This window comes from Hipposideros armiger, unplaced genomic scaffold (genome assembly GCF_001890085.2).
Source record: "Hipposideros armiger isolate ML-2016 unplaced genomic scaffold, ASM189008v1 scaffold_59, whole genome shotgun sequence".
In the NCBI taxonomy this organism is placed as follows: domain Eukaryota; kingdom Metazoa; phylum Chordata; class Mammalia; order Chiroptera; family Hipposideridae; genus Hipposideros; species Hipposideros armiger.
The window spans coordinates 170,929-187,735 of NW_017731409.1; the positions used below are offsets into that span (position 1 = coordinate 170,929).

The 16,807-nt window shown below is 48.0% G+C and overlaps 1 protein-coding gene across 5 annotated transcripts in view; it reads left to right on the plus strand.

Moving 5' to 3' along the window:
- The first annotated feature begins 479 nt into the window (after positions 1-479).
- Positions 480-16,807, plus strand: part of SLC8A3 (solute carrier family 8 member A3) — a 149,085-nt gene continuing 132,757 nt past the window's right edge. For 2 of the 5 annotated variants that reach the window (XM_019641343.1, XM_019641346.1), the window contains exon 1: positions 680-1,617. The gene's annotated coding sequence lies outside the window, so the exon portion shown is untranslated. Of the gene's footprint in view, positions 1,630-16,807 lie in introns of all 5 variants that reach the window. The other 3 variants (XM_019641342.1, XM_019641345.1, XM_019641344.1) reach the window with 3 other exon arrangements.

Sequence of the window (16,807 nt, forward strand, 5' to 3'; positions counted from 1 at the left end):
TTCTGTCCCGGAGTCTACACCGGTGTCTCTACTGAAGGCCAGCCACCATGATCGTTTTAGATCTGCCTAATGCCATGGATAAACTAGGGATGTGAAACCCCATTCTTAGGAGAGGCCTGCCCACCCCTCATGCCTCCGGGACCACGCCAGACAAATATAGCAGAAATTACAGTCATCTGATTTAAGGCTACATGTGTACACTTCGCCTGAGCCAAGCCCCAAACCCTAGTTCTGCTGCTGCATCAAAGGACCATCTCTCTTCCAGGCTCCAGGTCCAGAGTAAGCAGCAATTTGGGAGACAGCCCCCTCTTATTTTTAGCCTTAAAAACCCAAAACCAACATACCAGTGCTCACCCAAGCGTCTCTCACAAGCTGTTGTTTGATTTGGGTTGAGAAAATGACAGAGTTCTGCACCAAGAGCAGAAAAAAAAAAAAAAAAAAGAGGGGGGCAAAAAGGGAGTTTTATTTTCCCTCCTGCCAACCTCCTTCCCCCTCAACCCCTCCCCTAGGCCTGGGTGGACCCTGCCTGGGTAATCGTCCCCTGCTATATTTAAAAACCACAGATGTGTTTGGTGGAGACTCAATTTCGGAATTGCAGGCGGCGTCTCCTGAGGACAAGGGGAAAGCCGGTGCCGCGCGCCCTCCTGCCCGCCCTCCCCGCCTGCTGCCCCGGAGCTCCGGACTCCGCGGAATCCAGGTCAGGACGTGCCGAGGTCTTGGAATTGCCGCTGGACGGCAGACGCTCGGCGCCAGGCTCCAACGATTGGGTGGGTGGTCTCCGGTTAGGGGTTTGGTCTGCATTCGGTCCTCGGGCTCCGCTGGACCTCGGGTCTCCCCAGATTCAAGGAGGTGCCGGCTCGACTTCCCCGCTGCTGATCTGAAAATTCCCCCCATCTGCGGGCGAAGATAAATACGCGCGGCTTGTCATTCCGTGCAGCTCGCTGTCTCCCAGCTGATAGGGTGACGTTCGGTTTGGAGGCTTGGAGATTGGCTTTTTGATTTGGCTTCTCGCTGCAGCTTAGTGGGCAAAGCTCTCGGTTCGCCCAGAAACCAACCCCTTCGCGCGCGGCGAGGCCGAGACTTCGCCCGCGGTGACGGCGTGCGAGGCGGGGAGCCGGCGCTCTCCCAGCCCCGGGAAAGCCCCGGAGAAGCGACTACAAGCCGGGGCCCCTCGGAGCCGCCAGGGCGCGCGGGGCCGCTCGCCTTTCTGTCCCTTCCGGCAGGGATCCCCCGGCGGCCGGCGGCGGGGACTCCGGGCCTCTCCCGGGCTTAGTCCCGAGTCCGCTCCCCCGGTCAGGGATTTTCGGGGGGGGGTCTTCGGGCGGGTTTTCCTGCTCCTGAAATCGGCGCCGAGGGACTCCTTCCCAGGCCCCTGCACCCCCGCCCTGGCCCCAGCCCTAGCGCTCCAGATGCGCTTCCCCGCAGCTCCCTGATAGCTGCGAGCCCACAAGCGGCGGGCGGCGGCGGATTGACATGCCCCGGACGCGGCTGCGGCCGGCGGGCAGCCCGCGGGGGCGATGAGCCGCGGCGGCCGGTGAGAAGCCGGGCGGCGGGGGCTTCGCGCACCTACCTCACCACCTCACTTGCCCACTCCGCTCGGGAGACCGAGAGGAAACGGTGAGTAATGAGGTGAGCCTCCTGCCCTTCCCCCTCAGCGGGCGGCCGAGACAGGGGAGGCTGAGGTTGGGGGGCTTGGGGGTGTCCCCCAAGAGGGATCCTAGTTTGGAACAATGGTGTTAATTAAGTTATTTCTCAAGATCATTCATTTAAACCTCCTCCCTGCGGGCTTAGTGTCTGAAGAGGTGGGGGGAGGGTGCCCCGGAAAGTCTACGTTGTGTATGCGGTTCTGGAGGGGAGGGTGTTGCGTTCTGGCAGAGTGAGCGTCTAGCAGGGGGTTGGTGGGGCCGGCGCAGAAACAGACGCCTGGGCATGTGTGTGCGGGCGGGTCGCGGATGTGCGAGGCGAGCGGCGGGTGCGCATTGGGGAGGCCGACTGCCGTGCTGCGTGCTGGGTCCATGTGTCTGCTGGCTGTGCCAGGGCGTGCTGTGCTCCCGGGGCTCTGAGTGCCCCCGGTGTGGGGGCTAGGAGGGGAACGGGTTTTTCACTAGGCTCGCGCCCGCGTGCGCACAGGCACGCGCGCACCCCAACGTCCGGACTCCAATGCCGCGGGTCAGGAACTGCGGCCCCAAGCGCACCAGCCCGCGGCGGCCGAGGGGCGGGGAGGAGGGCTTCTCCAGTTCTGTGCTCTCCAGACCGCGTTGCTCTGGGCGGTCCGGGGCCAGGTGGCAAGAAGCGATGTAACTAGCACCCCCCCTTCTCAAGTCCCCCCCTTCTTCCCCCCCGACCCCCCCCACACACCCTCATTCAGAGGCTGGAGCTGTTCCAGCAGACCCTTCCTGCCCTGCCCTGAGGACCCGAGCCACAGGGGGAGATAAAACCATTTGCTCAGGGAGGGAAAAAACAGCGCTTGGTCTTTATTCCCTGTTTTATTTTTAACCGTGGAGGGGGGGTGGTGGTGGTGGTGGTTAAATCGACAAACGCCTTTAATGCAGTGCCATAAATTTACTCATTTGCTGCCCGCCTTTCCCCCCATATTTCCTCTCTCTCCTGACGATTAAAAAACAAACCCAGAATGTTTGGTGGTTCGGTCTCTCCGGCAGAAGGATTGAAATTGGGGACAGTTTTTCAAAAACGCAGGCCGCAGCTGGGAGCAAGGCGTGGATCTCCTGGATGGTCTAGAAACACCCCAGGCGGAGGGAGTTGTGAGTGCGTTACAGGAGCACATCCGGCCTGCTGGTGAGGCACCGAAGGGGAAGGAAGCCTCAGGCCTCTGGTGACCTGGTGACTTGCAGCCGCGTGTTGTTAATCTTCCACAGCTGTTGTGCCCCGTCCACTTGAGCTGAGCCCTTGTTTACCTCGATTTTCAAATATAGCTGCTGTGCCACGCTCTTCCTGAAATAGGGGGATCAGTTCACTGGGCATGGGCGCTTGGCCTCTCGCTGGCCCTTCTTTCTGCCAGCCTCACTGGATCCAAGCGTGAGAGGAACTTGCCCGCATATGTCTTGCAGTTCTTCAAACGAGGATGGTTTGGGGAGAGCTTGGGGTGACTAGGTTTGGGCTGATGACCCCAGCCCCGCATGACAATCCACATCTCCTATCGGCAGGCCTCACACAGTAGTCCATGCAATAACTTCGTTTTTCTTTACATAAAATACAGATATTGGGTTGAAAAGAGGCAGGTGGAACCTACAGAACTGAATCTGGTTGAAGTGGTTCTTGAACTTAATGAGGATGGAAAGGCTGTTCATGCAGTTTCCTCTACCTGGCACACTTTATTGTTCTTCCAGCACCCCAGAACTCCAACCCTGTCTATGTCAACTGTACGCCTATTCACCCTTCAGTTCTTACTTGATTGGTTACTTCCTCAAGGAAGCCTTTTATGCCTTCCCCTACTAGGCCGGACGCCCTGATTTTATAACCCCATAGCCTGAACCTGTTATTTTGAAGCAATTTAAAGATGCATATAAAGTGTATTTATGTGATTGAATAATGCTAGTCACACATGTAGACAGTGAGCTGAATGAAGGCAGGACAGATAGCTGGTAAGTTTGTTAACATTGTATCCCCAGGGCCTAGCACTCTGCCTGGCAATAGAATAGGCACAAAGTAAATGCTGGTTAAATGAATGGACTTAGAAAGAAGAGTTACTCCTCCTCTCTGCTCCTGCTCCGCTGATTTCCACTTCAGCATCACTTGCACTACTTTCCACAGCCTTCTGGGCAGAGAAGGGAGAAGAGGTTTATCAAATTGACCCTGTAAAACCATTCCCTTCCCCTGGGCTCCTCCCTGGGCTGGGACCCTAAATCTAAGGCAGTGTCCTTGAGCCCTAACCCTGCCCTGTGCCTGTGCAAAGCGGTCCCTTGTACAGCCTCTGGGCATAGTTTCTGGTATTGTCCATGGGTCTTAATTGTGGGCATTGTTCCCCCATCTGAAATGCCCACAATCTGGATTTGGGGGATTGTGTCACACATCTTGGCTTCTTTCCAAGCTACCAAGGTCAGATAAGAAGAGAAGATAACTCCCTTTTCACTCAAGCCTGGCAGCTTTGCCTAGAGTTTCAAAGATTGGGTGAGGTTCAAAAATACACTGGACTCCAAAAGAAAAAGGATTCGTTATTTATTCAGCCAGGTATTTATTCAATAAACATTCAACAACAACCTACTGTGCCAGGCATTTGCTAGGCACAGAGAAAATAATAATAAATAATAATAATAATAATAATAGTAATAATGATGATGTCCCTTTCCTCCTAAATATACATTCATTCCATCAGGGATAATCAACTAGTGAACAGACAATTACCATCTATATAAAGTGATTCCTTTCAGTGGAGGGTAAATCCCAGGTGCAATGGAGGCATATAGGAAGATCGCCTCTCTATCGGGGCTTAAGGAGGACCCCTGGGGACAGCTAATCCCAGAAAGAAAGGATAGATAGGAGTTGGCTTTGGTGAAAGCAGGGAGGGGAGGGGTGGGGGAGAAAGTGTTGTGAGTGAAGGCATCAGTATTTAAAGGCTTCAAGTGGATGAGACCTCTTCAAACGACTGAAGACAGAGGCTAAAATTCGGGGAGATGAGTTTGGAGAAGCTCTAGGGGCCAAACCTTGAAGGTCTTGTACTCCACACTAAGGATTTCCATTGAGATTCCAATGGGGCTTAGGAGGGTTTTCAGTACTGAAGTGCATGGTCTGATTTGCATTTTAGATAGTATGTGGAGACCTCTAGGAAGAGAAGTAGGCAGGGAGTTAGGAGGCTATGGTAGAAACTGCGGTGTATCACTGTCCTGGTCCCCTGTGAGGGAGCGGTCGGGGGTTTCCTCTTTCTGTTTTAGCGTACAAACCAGAGCTGCCCTTCTAGGAAGCAGTTCCACTGTTTTCTTTAATGAGATTGGCTTATGTTTGGTTGTCTATTTTTTGAATGGGCACTCTAAACCCAACACTGGGCAGGCACCTCAGAGGAAAGGAAAAGTGGCTCTAGCAGGTGTAAAACCACTTCCTGACCTCAGCTGCAGAGCAAGGAGAACCCCAAAACATCTGGGAAGCTGGGGAAGGTCCCAAGAAGGAGTCTGGAGGGGTAAGGATATAGATCCATATTTAGATCCATGGAAACCACTAAGCAAGACATCTAGATAGAAAGAATTACATGTGTATGTATATGGATTTTTTTTGATAATATGGAGGGTGAGTAAAAGCTAATTCCAGAATCAATGGTATTTGGATATGGTATACAGAGTCATGTTTACTAAGAAAACAGCTCTGTTTCATCATGGATATAATTTGGAATGGACCAAGTAGCACTGACTGCATTGATATTTGGAATGACAAGTAGTGCTTTCCTGGTTGTACGCGAGAATGCTGGGTCAAGTGAGAACGGAAACTATAATCCTGCTTTGGCTTCCATGTGGTAATATCCAAATCACTTCAGAGGAATGGACCTCAAAGTCACGCACTGCTGTGTTCACCCTAGAGAATGAAGCCAGAGAGTGTGAGCTTGGTTGATGTTCTTCCTTTGCACCCTGACCTCCCCACTTTGTTCCTCACCCTTCCCTGTAGCTGGTCTCAGAGTGCAGAAGATCTCCCTTCCCCTCGTGTATAGTGCCCAGGAGTCACCCGCACCCTGCCGTCATCAACTTGCCCCGGGCTCTTTCTCCTTCATCATTGAACCCCTCCCTCCGATTGTAAGCATGCTCAAGAAACCCCATCCTAAAAAGAGCATCACTTGTCCAGTTCCTCCCCCACCTCCATCATTCTCTCTTCCCATCTTGCTTTCAATAAACTCTTGCGGTTTTAGGGTAATCATCTGTCTCTATTTCCTCATCACTCATTCATTCATTTAGCTCCTCGACCTTCTGCCCAAGTCTCATCCATCAAGAACTTCTCATTCCCCAAAATATAACTTATTCCTGATATCTGTCTATAGCTCCCCTTCTCCCTGCCCCCATCAGATAAGATTGACCATTAGCTCTTAAAACCTTCACCTCTTGGCTTCTATCACACTGAACACCCCGGGTCCCACCAATCCTCTAGGCGGTCCCTCTTCCACATCCTCTCCAATATTCCCTCCTTTCTCTCAGCCTTCCCCTGTCTGTTAGCCCTCGGTGGTCTCTGCAGTGGTTTGTGCTGTTATTCCAATGCGGATAGTTCGAGTCTATGACTCACTCTCCAAGCCCAGTGTCTTGTTTCCAGCCACTTGCACAGTATCTCCAATAGGATGTCCCACCAGCAACTCGAGTTGAAGTTTTACTAAACTATCATTATCATTGTCCTAAGGAGCTGCTCCTCCTGACTTCCCACTTTTCTACTGATGACACCAGACAACCCTGGCTCCAAAATCCCCAAGTTAATCTTTGACTCCTCTCCCTTGTCCCTCAAGTATTGCTAATGTCTGTTAAGTCCACTCCTGGTCTTCTCTATCTGTACTTCTACAACCTCAGTACAGGTCTGATAACCTCTTACATAATAGCAAAGATAATGATATTTACTGTTATTAAAGCAGCCAACATTTGTGTGTTTACCACCTGTCAGCTACTCTGTTGCAAAGTGCTTTATGTTGACTTCCCCACTCAATCCTTACCAGACCTGTATAAAGTAGTTACTATGATACTATGAAAAATAGCTTTCTAACATCTTCCCAACCTCCACCTCCTCCTCCTTCAATTCATTTTAATGCCTGTGACAAGAGTCCTCTCCCAAAACACCCTTTTAGGCTTGTCATTTCCCTGCACCGAAAACCTTGAAGGGCCTGCCATGATTTGCAGCAGTCCAGCTCCGCCGTGGCCTGTTTCACCACTCCACGTCTAGTCTCACGTTTTACAGCTTCCACGTGGGCACCTAGGTAAACTTGTCCCTTCCTCCCCTGTGCCTTTGTTCACGGTTTACCTTTCACTGAGAATCCTACCTGTTCTTTAATGTCCAATTCAAACGCCTCTCCCTGGTGGGAAGGTTTCTTTCCTCTGAATTTTGATAACACAACATCTGGTTTTCACGAGGCCCTTATACTTATTGGTGTGTGTGTGTGTGTGTGTGTGTGTGTGTGTGTGTGTGTGTGTGTGTGTGTGTGGTGGTGGGGTGGATTGTTTGTTTTGTTTTTTGACTTACCTGCCTTCCTGGACCAAGGGCTTTTTCTCTCTTATACTCCCTGTCGCATGATACCTGAAACACAGTGGGTGTTCAATGAAAAATGAACGAGTTAATAAATGAGTAACCTGCCTCACTTTTGAGGCAGGTGAAACAAGGTTAAGAAAAGGGGGTCTAACCCATTCATCATGAAAGAAGCCAGTGGTGGAGTCAAAAATCACACCAGGAGCAGGCAACGTGGTGTAACAGAAGCAGCATTGAATTGGTGGTAATAAGGGTATATTTGGGTTCTTGTCACTTCTGACAACCACAGGCATGACCCACTTCTGCTCCCCGGGCCTCACATTCCTTATCCATCAAAGAAGGTTATGTTGCATGTGTTGACTTTTAAGCTACCTCCCTGGCCTGACAATTCTGTATTGTGAGTCTTGCTCCACACCCTGTGGATTGCCTCCTGCTAAGAATACTTTTAGTGCTGATGGTATCTCTTATTTCAGAACCTTCTAGCTGCAGTTTGAAGCCCCCCAGTGTATCTGTTATCACATTGGATCTCTAGTGGTCAACATGACCGGCCAACTCAACTCTCTGGATGTCTGACCTGGGAGACACCCTGAGCTGGTTGAGTGCCCTGATGGCCCTAGGTTGGCACTTCTGTGTGGAGTCACGTCCCACTGCAACACTCCAGGGTATGCACAGCATGGCCAGCAATGCCCTGGGCCCTCAAATGCTCCAGCCAGTCCTGTCTCAACTCCTGCGCTTCTACCATTCCTTTTCTATCCAGGAAGGATGCGTTTGAGCCATGTAGACTCTGTTGAGAGTCTATATGGAATCACTGTGCTCAGTGGCTTTCCCACCCCCGACCATACCACTGTACTTCCCCCCAGTGTGAGGCTGGAAGAATTATCCTGAGCCTGTGCCTTCCAGCCCCTCGGAAGGAATTAATGGGGGAGTCCACTTTGAGGGGAATCATTAGAGAAGTGGGGAGAGAACACAGCTGCAAAGACAGCGGCTAGATCTGCTGGGAGTCCTAGGTGTCTGCTCCTAGCACCCTCTTGTGAAAGGGGGACCCGGAGCACCCCCAGAGTTGATTTTACAAGAGAACCCCCTAGTCACATCTCAGAGAGATGACTATCACAGCTTGCCAGAGTCCATTTTTCCTTCATTCAGGCAAAGATATGAGTTAAATCCATATTTCAACATTTAAAAGTTAAGAGAAATTCAATGGCATTAAAATAAATCTGGCTCCTAGAGAATGAGCTGAGAATGAGCATAAAGGCGGCTAATCACCAGCTTCTCCTTGATGGGCGGGCAGCAGGGCAGAAGCATGTCGGCCCTCTCTCTGTGGGTAACCCCAAGACATAGGGCCCAGAGGCTTCTCTCTGTGGAACAGGCAGGGACAGGAACAGTGCCCCCTCAGCTGCCCTGGCCTTCTCCCTCTCCTGCCCCAGCCCCGATTTCCTTTCAGTGGCAGGGGATGTTTTCTGTTGGTCCTTGCTGACATGACACTCCTTCAAGCCTAGTGGAAGGAGATCTCTGGTAGCCAGAGGACCAAGGTTTGGTTCTGGCTCCATTATTTATTGGCATGGAAACTCTTGGCAATTATCCAAGCCACAGTTTTCTTCATCTGCATGAATATTCTCACAAGAAGGATTAAATGAGATCATATGAGTGAGAAGGCCTTTGTAAACTGTTGGCACATAGTATTGCTTAATATTTGTTGAATGAATGGTGCACTATAAATGTTGGTCATCATCATGCCACACGCTGTGGAGAAAAAGTAAGGTTCCAATGAGAGGGCTGTGGGAGAAACAAGGGATTTTGTTTAGAAACAGCCTCACAGTTGCTGTCTGAACACTATGTGGTCCTGTTGGTTCTTTTGAATGAACAAATCTGCCTGCTCTCCGAGGCCATTGGCTTTAACCATTTACCTCTCTACCCTAAGGCTTCCCAGGAAGTTTGAAGGCTCCCCTCACAGGTGCATCTTCCCACACTTAATCTTGCAGACTTATCATTGATCCACTCAATAAATACTGACACTCACTTAAGTAAGGACCTTGAGAACACTGTGGTGAACAAAAAGAACAAGTTTCCTGCTATCATGGGGTTCATGTGTTATGATAAGCCAGTGATCAAACAAACAAAAACAATGATGATTTCAGCAAATGATATGTGCTATAAAGAAAAATGATGTGACAGAGTGTGCTGGACAGGACAGGGATAGGATCACCTTTAGGTAAGGTGAGCGGGGAAGACACCTGAGAAAGGGGTATCTGAGGCCTGTGTGAAATAAAAAAGTGATCTTTTGGGATCTTTACGGTAAGGGTGTTCCAAGCAGAGGGAACAGTAAATGCCAAGATCCTAGGCCAGGTACATGCTTGGCGTGTTCTAGAAACTTAGAGAACTCCACCTTAGCTGGAGTGGAGTGTGGCAGCAGCAAAACAAAGTGTTGGGAGTTAAAGGCAGTGAGTTAGAAGTCAGTAAGGAGATGGGAGTCTCTGTAGGAAGAGAAGTTTACAAAGAATTGCATGATCTATCTGATGTACATTTTAAAAACACATTTTGGGCTGTGGAAGCTAGACTATAAGAGATGGGACAAGATTGGCAGCTATTGCACTAGGCCAGACAAGATATAACATTGACTCTCCAGTAGCTAGAACAGAGTGTGACACATATTTGGAACACAACAAATATGAGAACATATCCAGAAATGATCCTCAAGGAACCTGCAACTGTGATGGGCATAGAGTAAAGTGCTCAACAAATGAACCAATGAGCAGAATCAGGCTTTTCTGTGGTCACTCTAGGATCTGAGTTCGTCTCAGCATTTTGGAGCTTTTAAAATACTTTTTACGTTTTTAGCTAGCAGTATTTCTTCGGGGCAGTGCATCCCATGAGTTAATTTTCTTCTATGTGAAACTGCATTTTCATTTGAAATAGACATGAGAAATCCAACTCCACCGCCTCCACGATGCTCTCATTCAGTGTTCAGGATTCCCCAAACCCTTTGCACACATTTAGATACTCATCGTGTGTGCTTGTCTGTGCGCTCCTCCACAGCAGGAACCAGACCCGCTTCATGACTACATCTCCAGAGCTTATCACAGTCTGGATTGTTGAATCAACAGATAGTTACTATGTTGACTCTGGTGCCTTGGTTGAATTCCAGGACCTTCCTGATCTCTTCCTGGATAGCCCAGAACTCTTGCTGGCCTCATTTGTCTCACAGTCACAGGATGTCCCTAAAACTAAACATGTGTCTAAATTCAATGGCTTTGTGTTGATTCCTTTAACTTCCATTGCTTGGGGCCTGGGTATCTCTGAATCAGGAGGAACTTTGCAGGGCCAGTGGGATGAAGAAGGTGCCTGGCGTGGTTTGGTCCTTGCTATGTTTCTGCGTTCCTCTTTCACCATCATCTGCTTTCAATTAGTCTCCAACATGTATTGTTTCTACTTTTGAAAGAACTCTTAAATCCATACCTTCCTCAGCAGGTCTGCTCTCCTTGCCTCTGTTCAGGTTCTGATCACGTCTCACTCAAATACCTGGAGATGCTCTGAACTAGTTATTCTGCCTCCAGCCTTGTCCTGCTTTTGTTCATTTATCCAGTTTCCACCTTGTCGTCACTCTAGGTCGGCTATCCAAAGGAAAAACATTGATCTTGTCCCTCCTATGATTAAAAAGCTTTCAGTGGTTCCTTATTCCCTCCAAGATAATGTCCCAATTTCTTAGCAGGGTGTTACAAGGCCTTTTACGAGCTATTCCTCACTCATCTTTGCAGCTTCTCTCAAGTGCCCTGTGCTTCAGCCACCTTCCTCGCCCTTATTTAAACAGACCCTGCTCATTCAAGGCTGCCATGCTTCTTAGCATCAGCTTGCGGTTACCTTTGTTTGAGATTCACTGGCTTCTGCCCAGTTAACTCCTGTTCATTCTTTAAATCCTAGCTCTAAAGTTGCCTGGTTCACGAAGCTGGCCCTGATGATCCCAGGCAGCGTCAGACCTTCATCCTCTATGCTTCTTGGCACACTCCACATGCTTCCAAACCTCGTACTTGTGTTGGCATAATTATTTCATTTTCTGTCAGTGTTCTCCAGTGAAGTGTGTGCTCCTAAAGGGAGATTATATTTTGTTCATATTACTCATATTTGAAAAACCTTGCTCATAGCATCCCTGACAGATGGGATGCTTCATTTGAACACTGCCAAGAGTGGGAGAAATCACTGGATATTATGCCTTTTATTTTTGCATATTTATTCAATGTATCTATTCATTTAATAAATATATACTGAGCACTTACTGTATGTCAGGCACTGATGTAGGCACTGGGGATACAGAAATACCAAACAGACAAAAATTCCTACCCTCTAGGAAATTTTATTCTTTTTTTTTAGTGTGCAAAAAATAAAAAATGAGTTGGGTACAAATCAGAGTAATCTTCTCACCGTAATTTAGTAAAAGTCAACCTGTGATACATAGACTTATGTTTGAAAAACCTTTTATACAAATGCATGCATGAATGAATAAATGAACAAATGAGGCCCTGAGGAGAAGTGTGGACAAGTCAACCTAAGCTATCATCGCTGAGAGGGAAAACAATTAGAAACATGTCTTGCTGAAAATGGATGACTGACATCATTGTCCTGTGAAGATAAGGGAACTCTGGATCTTTTACATTTCCTTAGTAAAAGTGTAAACCAAGTAGGCAGCAGGGTTAGGGAGAGAGACAAAGGGAAAATCTACTTATGTGGGCAGGGGGTTGATGCTCACTATCTTTGACAAGGTATGAAAGTAAATGAGAGTCCAGGAGGGTGGGATGTTTGCCGAATGGATAGAAAAGCTTTGTGGTACCCATTTGTGAGTCAACTCATGATACCCTAAGAGTCCTCCTCCTGGTCCAAAGAAAATTCCTAATGGCTGAAATCCCCGAGATGCAAGTGTCATAGTCAGGCTATGTTCCTTATCTTTTTTCCTGGGATTCCCCACGTTGGCTGTACCTCAAAATCAACTAAGGAACTAAAAAAAAAGCCCTAAATATCTAGCCTCCACTCCCAGTGAGTCCAAAACTTAGGTCTGGAGAAGGATCCAGATGTCTGTATTTTTTTAGAGCTCCAAAGTTATTCTGATGCACAACCTTCTCTAGCATGTTGTCCTACTCCCATTACTGCTCCAACTTAGGGAATGACTTAAATGCAGATGTAGATCCAGCAGTGGGAGAAGCACAACTTAAGAGGGCAGAGTCCTCCCTTTTCCTATCTCTCAGACCCACTGTCATTGTTTGTGACTTCCCAGATCTGTCAAGGACTTTCAGAGAGAAAAATCCTTTGGCTTCCATAAAGTCTGGTAAAGAATCAACAAGCCTTAGAGTAGTAGAACCCACAAGCCTTTGGATCTTAGAATTTTACTGGCAGAGAGGTTATCAGAAGTCAGGTCCAACCTCTGAGCCCTATCAATAGATTTTCACCTAGTGTGACCACTTTTTGTTCCCCCACCTCCCAAATCAATCAATCAATCAATCAATCAATCATCAATCAATCAATCAATCAGTCTTCCCTATATTGAACTGAAATCCCTCAGGGAGGTTACATGAGTGTACACAATGGACACACAAACAGAGAAGCCCAGGTCAGTGTGACAAGTGCCTCAGTGGTGGCCAAAGTGCTAGAGGAACACAGGGCAGTAAATGACTCATTTGGAAAGTGGGGGAAGAGGGAAGGCTTCCCAGAGGAGGCAGTGGTCCCTGGGACTCTAGGCTCTTGACCCAAGGGCTCCAGGTTCCTACCCTGCTCTTCCACCATTTCTTTCACTTCCTGGGGTTGAAAAGCAGACTTTAGTAGTTGACATACCAAGTTTCACAGCCCATCTGTGCCACTTGCTCAGCTAGTGGACCTTCAGTGAATTATTAATCTTCGAACTCAAGTCTCCTCATTTCTAAAACAGATAACAAGACATGTCTCATAGTGGGGTCTTTAGGTATTAAATAGCATCTATAAAAGTGCCTAATGCAGTGCCAGCCATAAGGTAGGTACTTGATGAATAGATGTGATTATTGTGCTTTTTTAAGTCCTGGGTTCATGTAAAACACGAGGAGAATGAGGTCTGTTGGTACCTGGACTGTCCAGAAGGCGCCCTCTTCTTGTGTGGGAGTGCCTGAGAAAATGTCAGCAGGGTTCCATAAAGTTATTACATGGTTTGAATGTCATTAAGGGCTTGAGGGACTTCAGGGAAGGCAAACTATGACAATTGCGTGAGATCAGAGGAGCAAGAACAGTACGTATCATGTACTCCTGCAAGATTCTCTGTATTATAAAGCCATGCTGCATTGCAGCCACTGCCCACATGGTTTAAGGAGCTGTGCAGCGACTAACCTGAGAGCTTAGAACAGAACGAGAAAAAGGTACTACTTCCCATGACATCGTTGTAATCCATTATTCCATAATTACTTGTTTGTCCCTCAGAAGATAAACTCTATAAGGTTGGGGATATGGTATAGCTTGTTCGTGGCTGTACTCCCAATCCCTAGCACAGTGCTTGACCCAAAAAACAGCCATTCAAAGAGCAGTTGCTGAAACATGGCTTTAATCCAAGGTGCTTTTGGTAAATCCGGAATGGAGGCTTGCCTTGACTTTCTCTTGGGCTTCTTCCCTGCCGCCCTCCCTTAACTTGCTCTCTTATCCTCTGAGGTCTCCTTGGGAGTCTAAATTCCATGCCTGGCTCTCACACTACTTGGGCCCAACCTAACTCAAACGTGTCCCTTCACTTCTTTGCCTTTTGAGAGACAGGCCTGCCTGCAATCAAAGTATCTTTGTCTTAATGGAACTTTGGAGATCATCCAACCCAACTTGAATTTTCTCGATGGGGAAGCTAATGCTCTGAGAAGTTCACTGACTCTTCAGGGTCTTACAGCTCATTGAGACTCAGCTGGGAAGAAAGCTCTTCCCCTGCTTTAAAATGTGAGGCTCTACCACTGCTCCAGGCTGCCCCAGAGTATGTAGCACCTCCAACCTTGTGGTGAGGCCTTTCTGCCCAGAAAGACTTACTCTGCCCTCCCTAGGCCCTTGCTCAAAGGAGTTGCCAAACCCTGGGTACATACCAAGCATAACGGGTTAATACTGTGTGCTCTGGAGTCAGGCTTCCAGAATTCAAATGCTTATTTTCTACTTATTAGCTATGCTCTTGGGCAAATTAATCTTAATGAGTTCAAATTTGCTTATCTGAAATGGGCATGATGATAATAGTACATTCTTTACTATGAAGATTCAAAGAGGTAATTCATGTAAAACAGCATTATTATGGGGGCTGTTGGTTAAGAGTTGGCTTGGGAGTGTGAGCTCTGAGCAGCAGGACCACCGGCTTGGATCCCAGATGGGCCAGTGACACTGCCCTCTACAGCTAAGATGGTGAACAACAGCTCAACCTGGAGCTGGGCTGCTGTGAGTCGCTGGCGACAGCGTGGGCTGCAGTGGGGCTACAGTGGGGCTGCGGTAAGCTACTGTGAGTGGCCTGCAGCCAGTGTGAGCTGCCGTGAGCCACTGTGAGTGGCCATCCCATGGCTGGCGACCGATCTGCCTTAGCCGGGAAGAGCGCAATGATCACAATACCAACATGGGCCAGTGAAGCGACGTCCTCCACAACTAGACTGAAAAACAAAAAGGATAGCAATTTGTCTGTTCCCCTTCCCTGATTCCCCAACACTGTTCCCTCCCCCAATTCCTCAATAAAATCTTAAAAAAAAAAACCACCCTAAAACAAAACAGAATCATTATGTTTTCCTCCTGAGATCCAAGTTCCGATTGTGACAATCAAACTACCTAAGCAGCCGAGGCCACATAGTCCCTACTCTTGAAGTGCAGGAAATTTAGTCCCTGTATTTCTTGGGGTTGGGGGTGGGGGGAGAGCATTGTCACAGAGAAGACTGCACTGCCTCTCATCCGTAGGCAGAGGAAGTTCAGGAGAAGATGCAGTGCTCTTGGACTCGAGTGACACATTGGATCCAGTGCAGCCTGGCTGCACCTAAAATTTTAATGTAAATTGGCTGTGATGCCTGTGCAGGGGCCCAGATTTAGAAGCAGAGCAGGACGACTCTACCCAGGCTGGTGACAGGCCCGGAGCAGTGTTCCCATTGGAGAAAGTGGAGGGCGTAGCAGGAGGGAGAATTTGCTCAGTCTGGCCTGGTGGCACTGTTTTATTAATGATCTGGAAGAGCAGAGGAACAGTGACTTTAATTAAATTTGCCAGTGATATTAAAAGATGTCAGGAGCCACCGCTGAGGACACAGACACCTTTCAGATGGCCCCGGGGGTGTTAGGAAAATAATCCAGGAAAGAGATGAGAAGCCGTGTGCTGAGCTGGGGCATCAGTTCAGCTTCGGAAGAGGAATGTGACATGGGGACAGAGGGTCATCGTATGCGGAATATACCCTAGGCCCACCCTCTTCTGTATCTGTTCTGTTTCCAAAAGCTTTCTAACTGATCTTCCTGCTCCAGTCGTGTTCCTTTTACAGTCATTCTAAACCCTTTAGTCAAATTAGTTTCTCTGAACTACAAATCAGACCCTGTCATTCTCCTGTTTAATATCCTATCATTGACTTTTTTTTTCACTGCCCTCAGGATACAATCTGATCTCAGCCTGGCATATAAGACTTGCTATAAATTGAGTCCCCCCTACATGTCCACGCTTCTCGACACTCATATTCTGCCCCTCCTGCCTCACACTGAATTCCTTGTAATCCATGCACATAGTGGGATTTTCCATGTCTCTGTATCTTTGCTTAGACTGTTCTCTTGTTCTCTTTGACTCAAATGTCCTTCCCACTTTCTTCCTTCTTCTTCTTCTTTTTTTTGACTACAGCTCACTCATGCTTGAAGACTCATTTCAGGGATCACCTCCTTCAGAATACCCCGCTGACTCCCCATGCTGGTTCAGGGCCCTCTTCATGTTCTCACAGTGTTCTGCCCTTACCTTCAATATTATAGCAAAAGTGAAGCAGGAGGCAAGAACTTTTTTATTGGTGCAGCTCTCCACCCCAGCTGGATCGCACCTTCAAAAGAGATCCCTGTGTCTTGTTTTTCATTTTGCCCACAAGCAGCTGATACCAGGCCTGGCAAATCACTGGCTTTTGTTAATTTTTGTCAAACTGAACTTATGGAAGGAGACTATTTGGGTGGGAGACTGCATCAGGTAACCAGGACTCTCCCAGTAAGTCGGGGACTAGACAACTCTACCAAATGGCTAGTCTCTCCTGTTAGGGTGCATGGGGCAGTCATACGGCTTCTAAGTCCACAGAGGACTGGATTGGGGGTCATGGATGTTCTCTAACAAAGTGGGACATCTTTGTAAAATGGAATGGTTAAAAATCATACATTTTATGTCATCTGTGTGTGAGTTCTGGCTCTGCCACTTCCTTGCTTTACGTTCTCACTTAGTTTTTCAAAACATAAAATAGGGATTTAAAAAAGTACTAATCTCATGGGATTGTTATGAAGATTAACTGAGGAAGTACTTAGCATTATCCTACAATAAATGCTTCTAAGTGTTAGTTCCTATTATTAATATCTTTATTATTTGAGGGTGATTCTGGGAGTTTCAAGCTGAGTCATAGCCCTGAGTATGCTTTAGGGCTGATTTAGAGCCTTCTGGAATGATTTGGATATCTAACCCGCAGGAGGTTGGGCCCTGTCT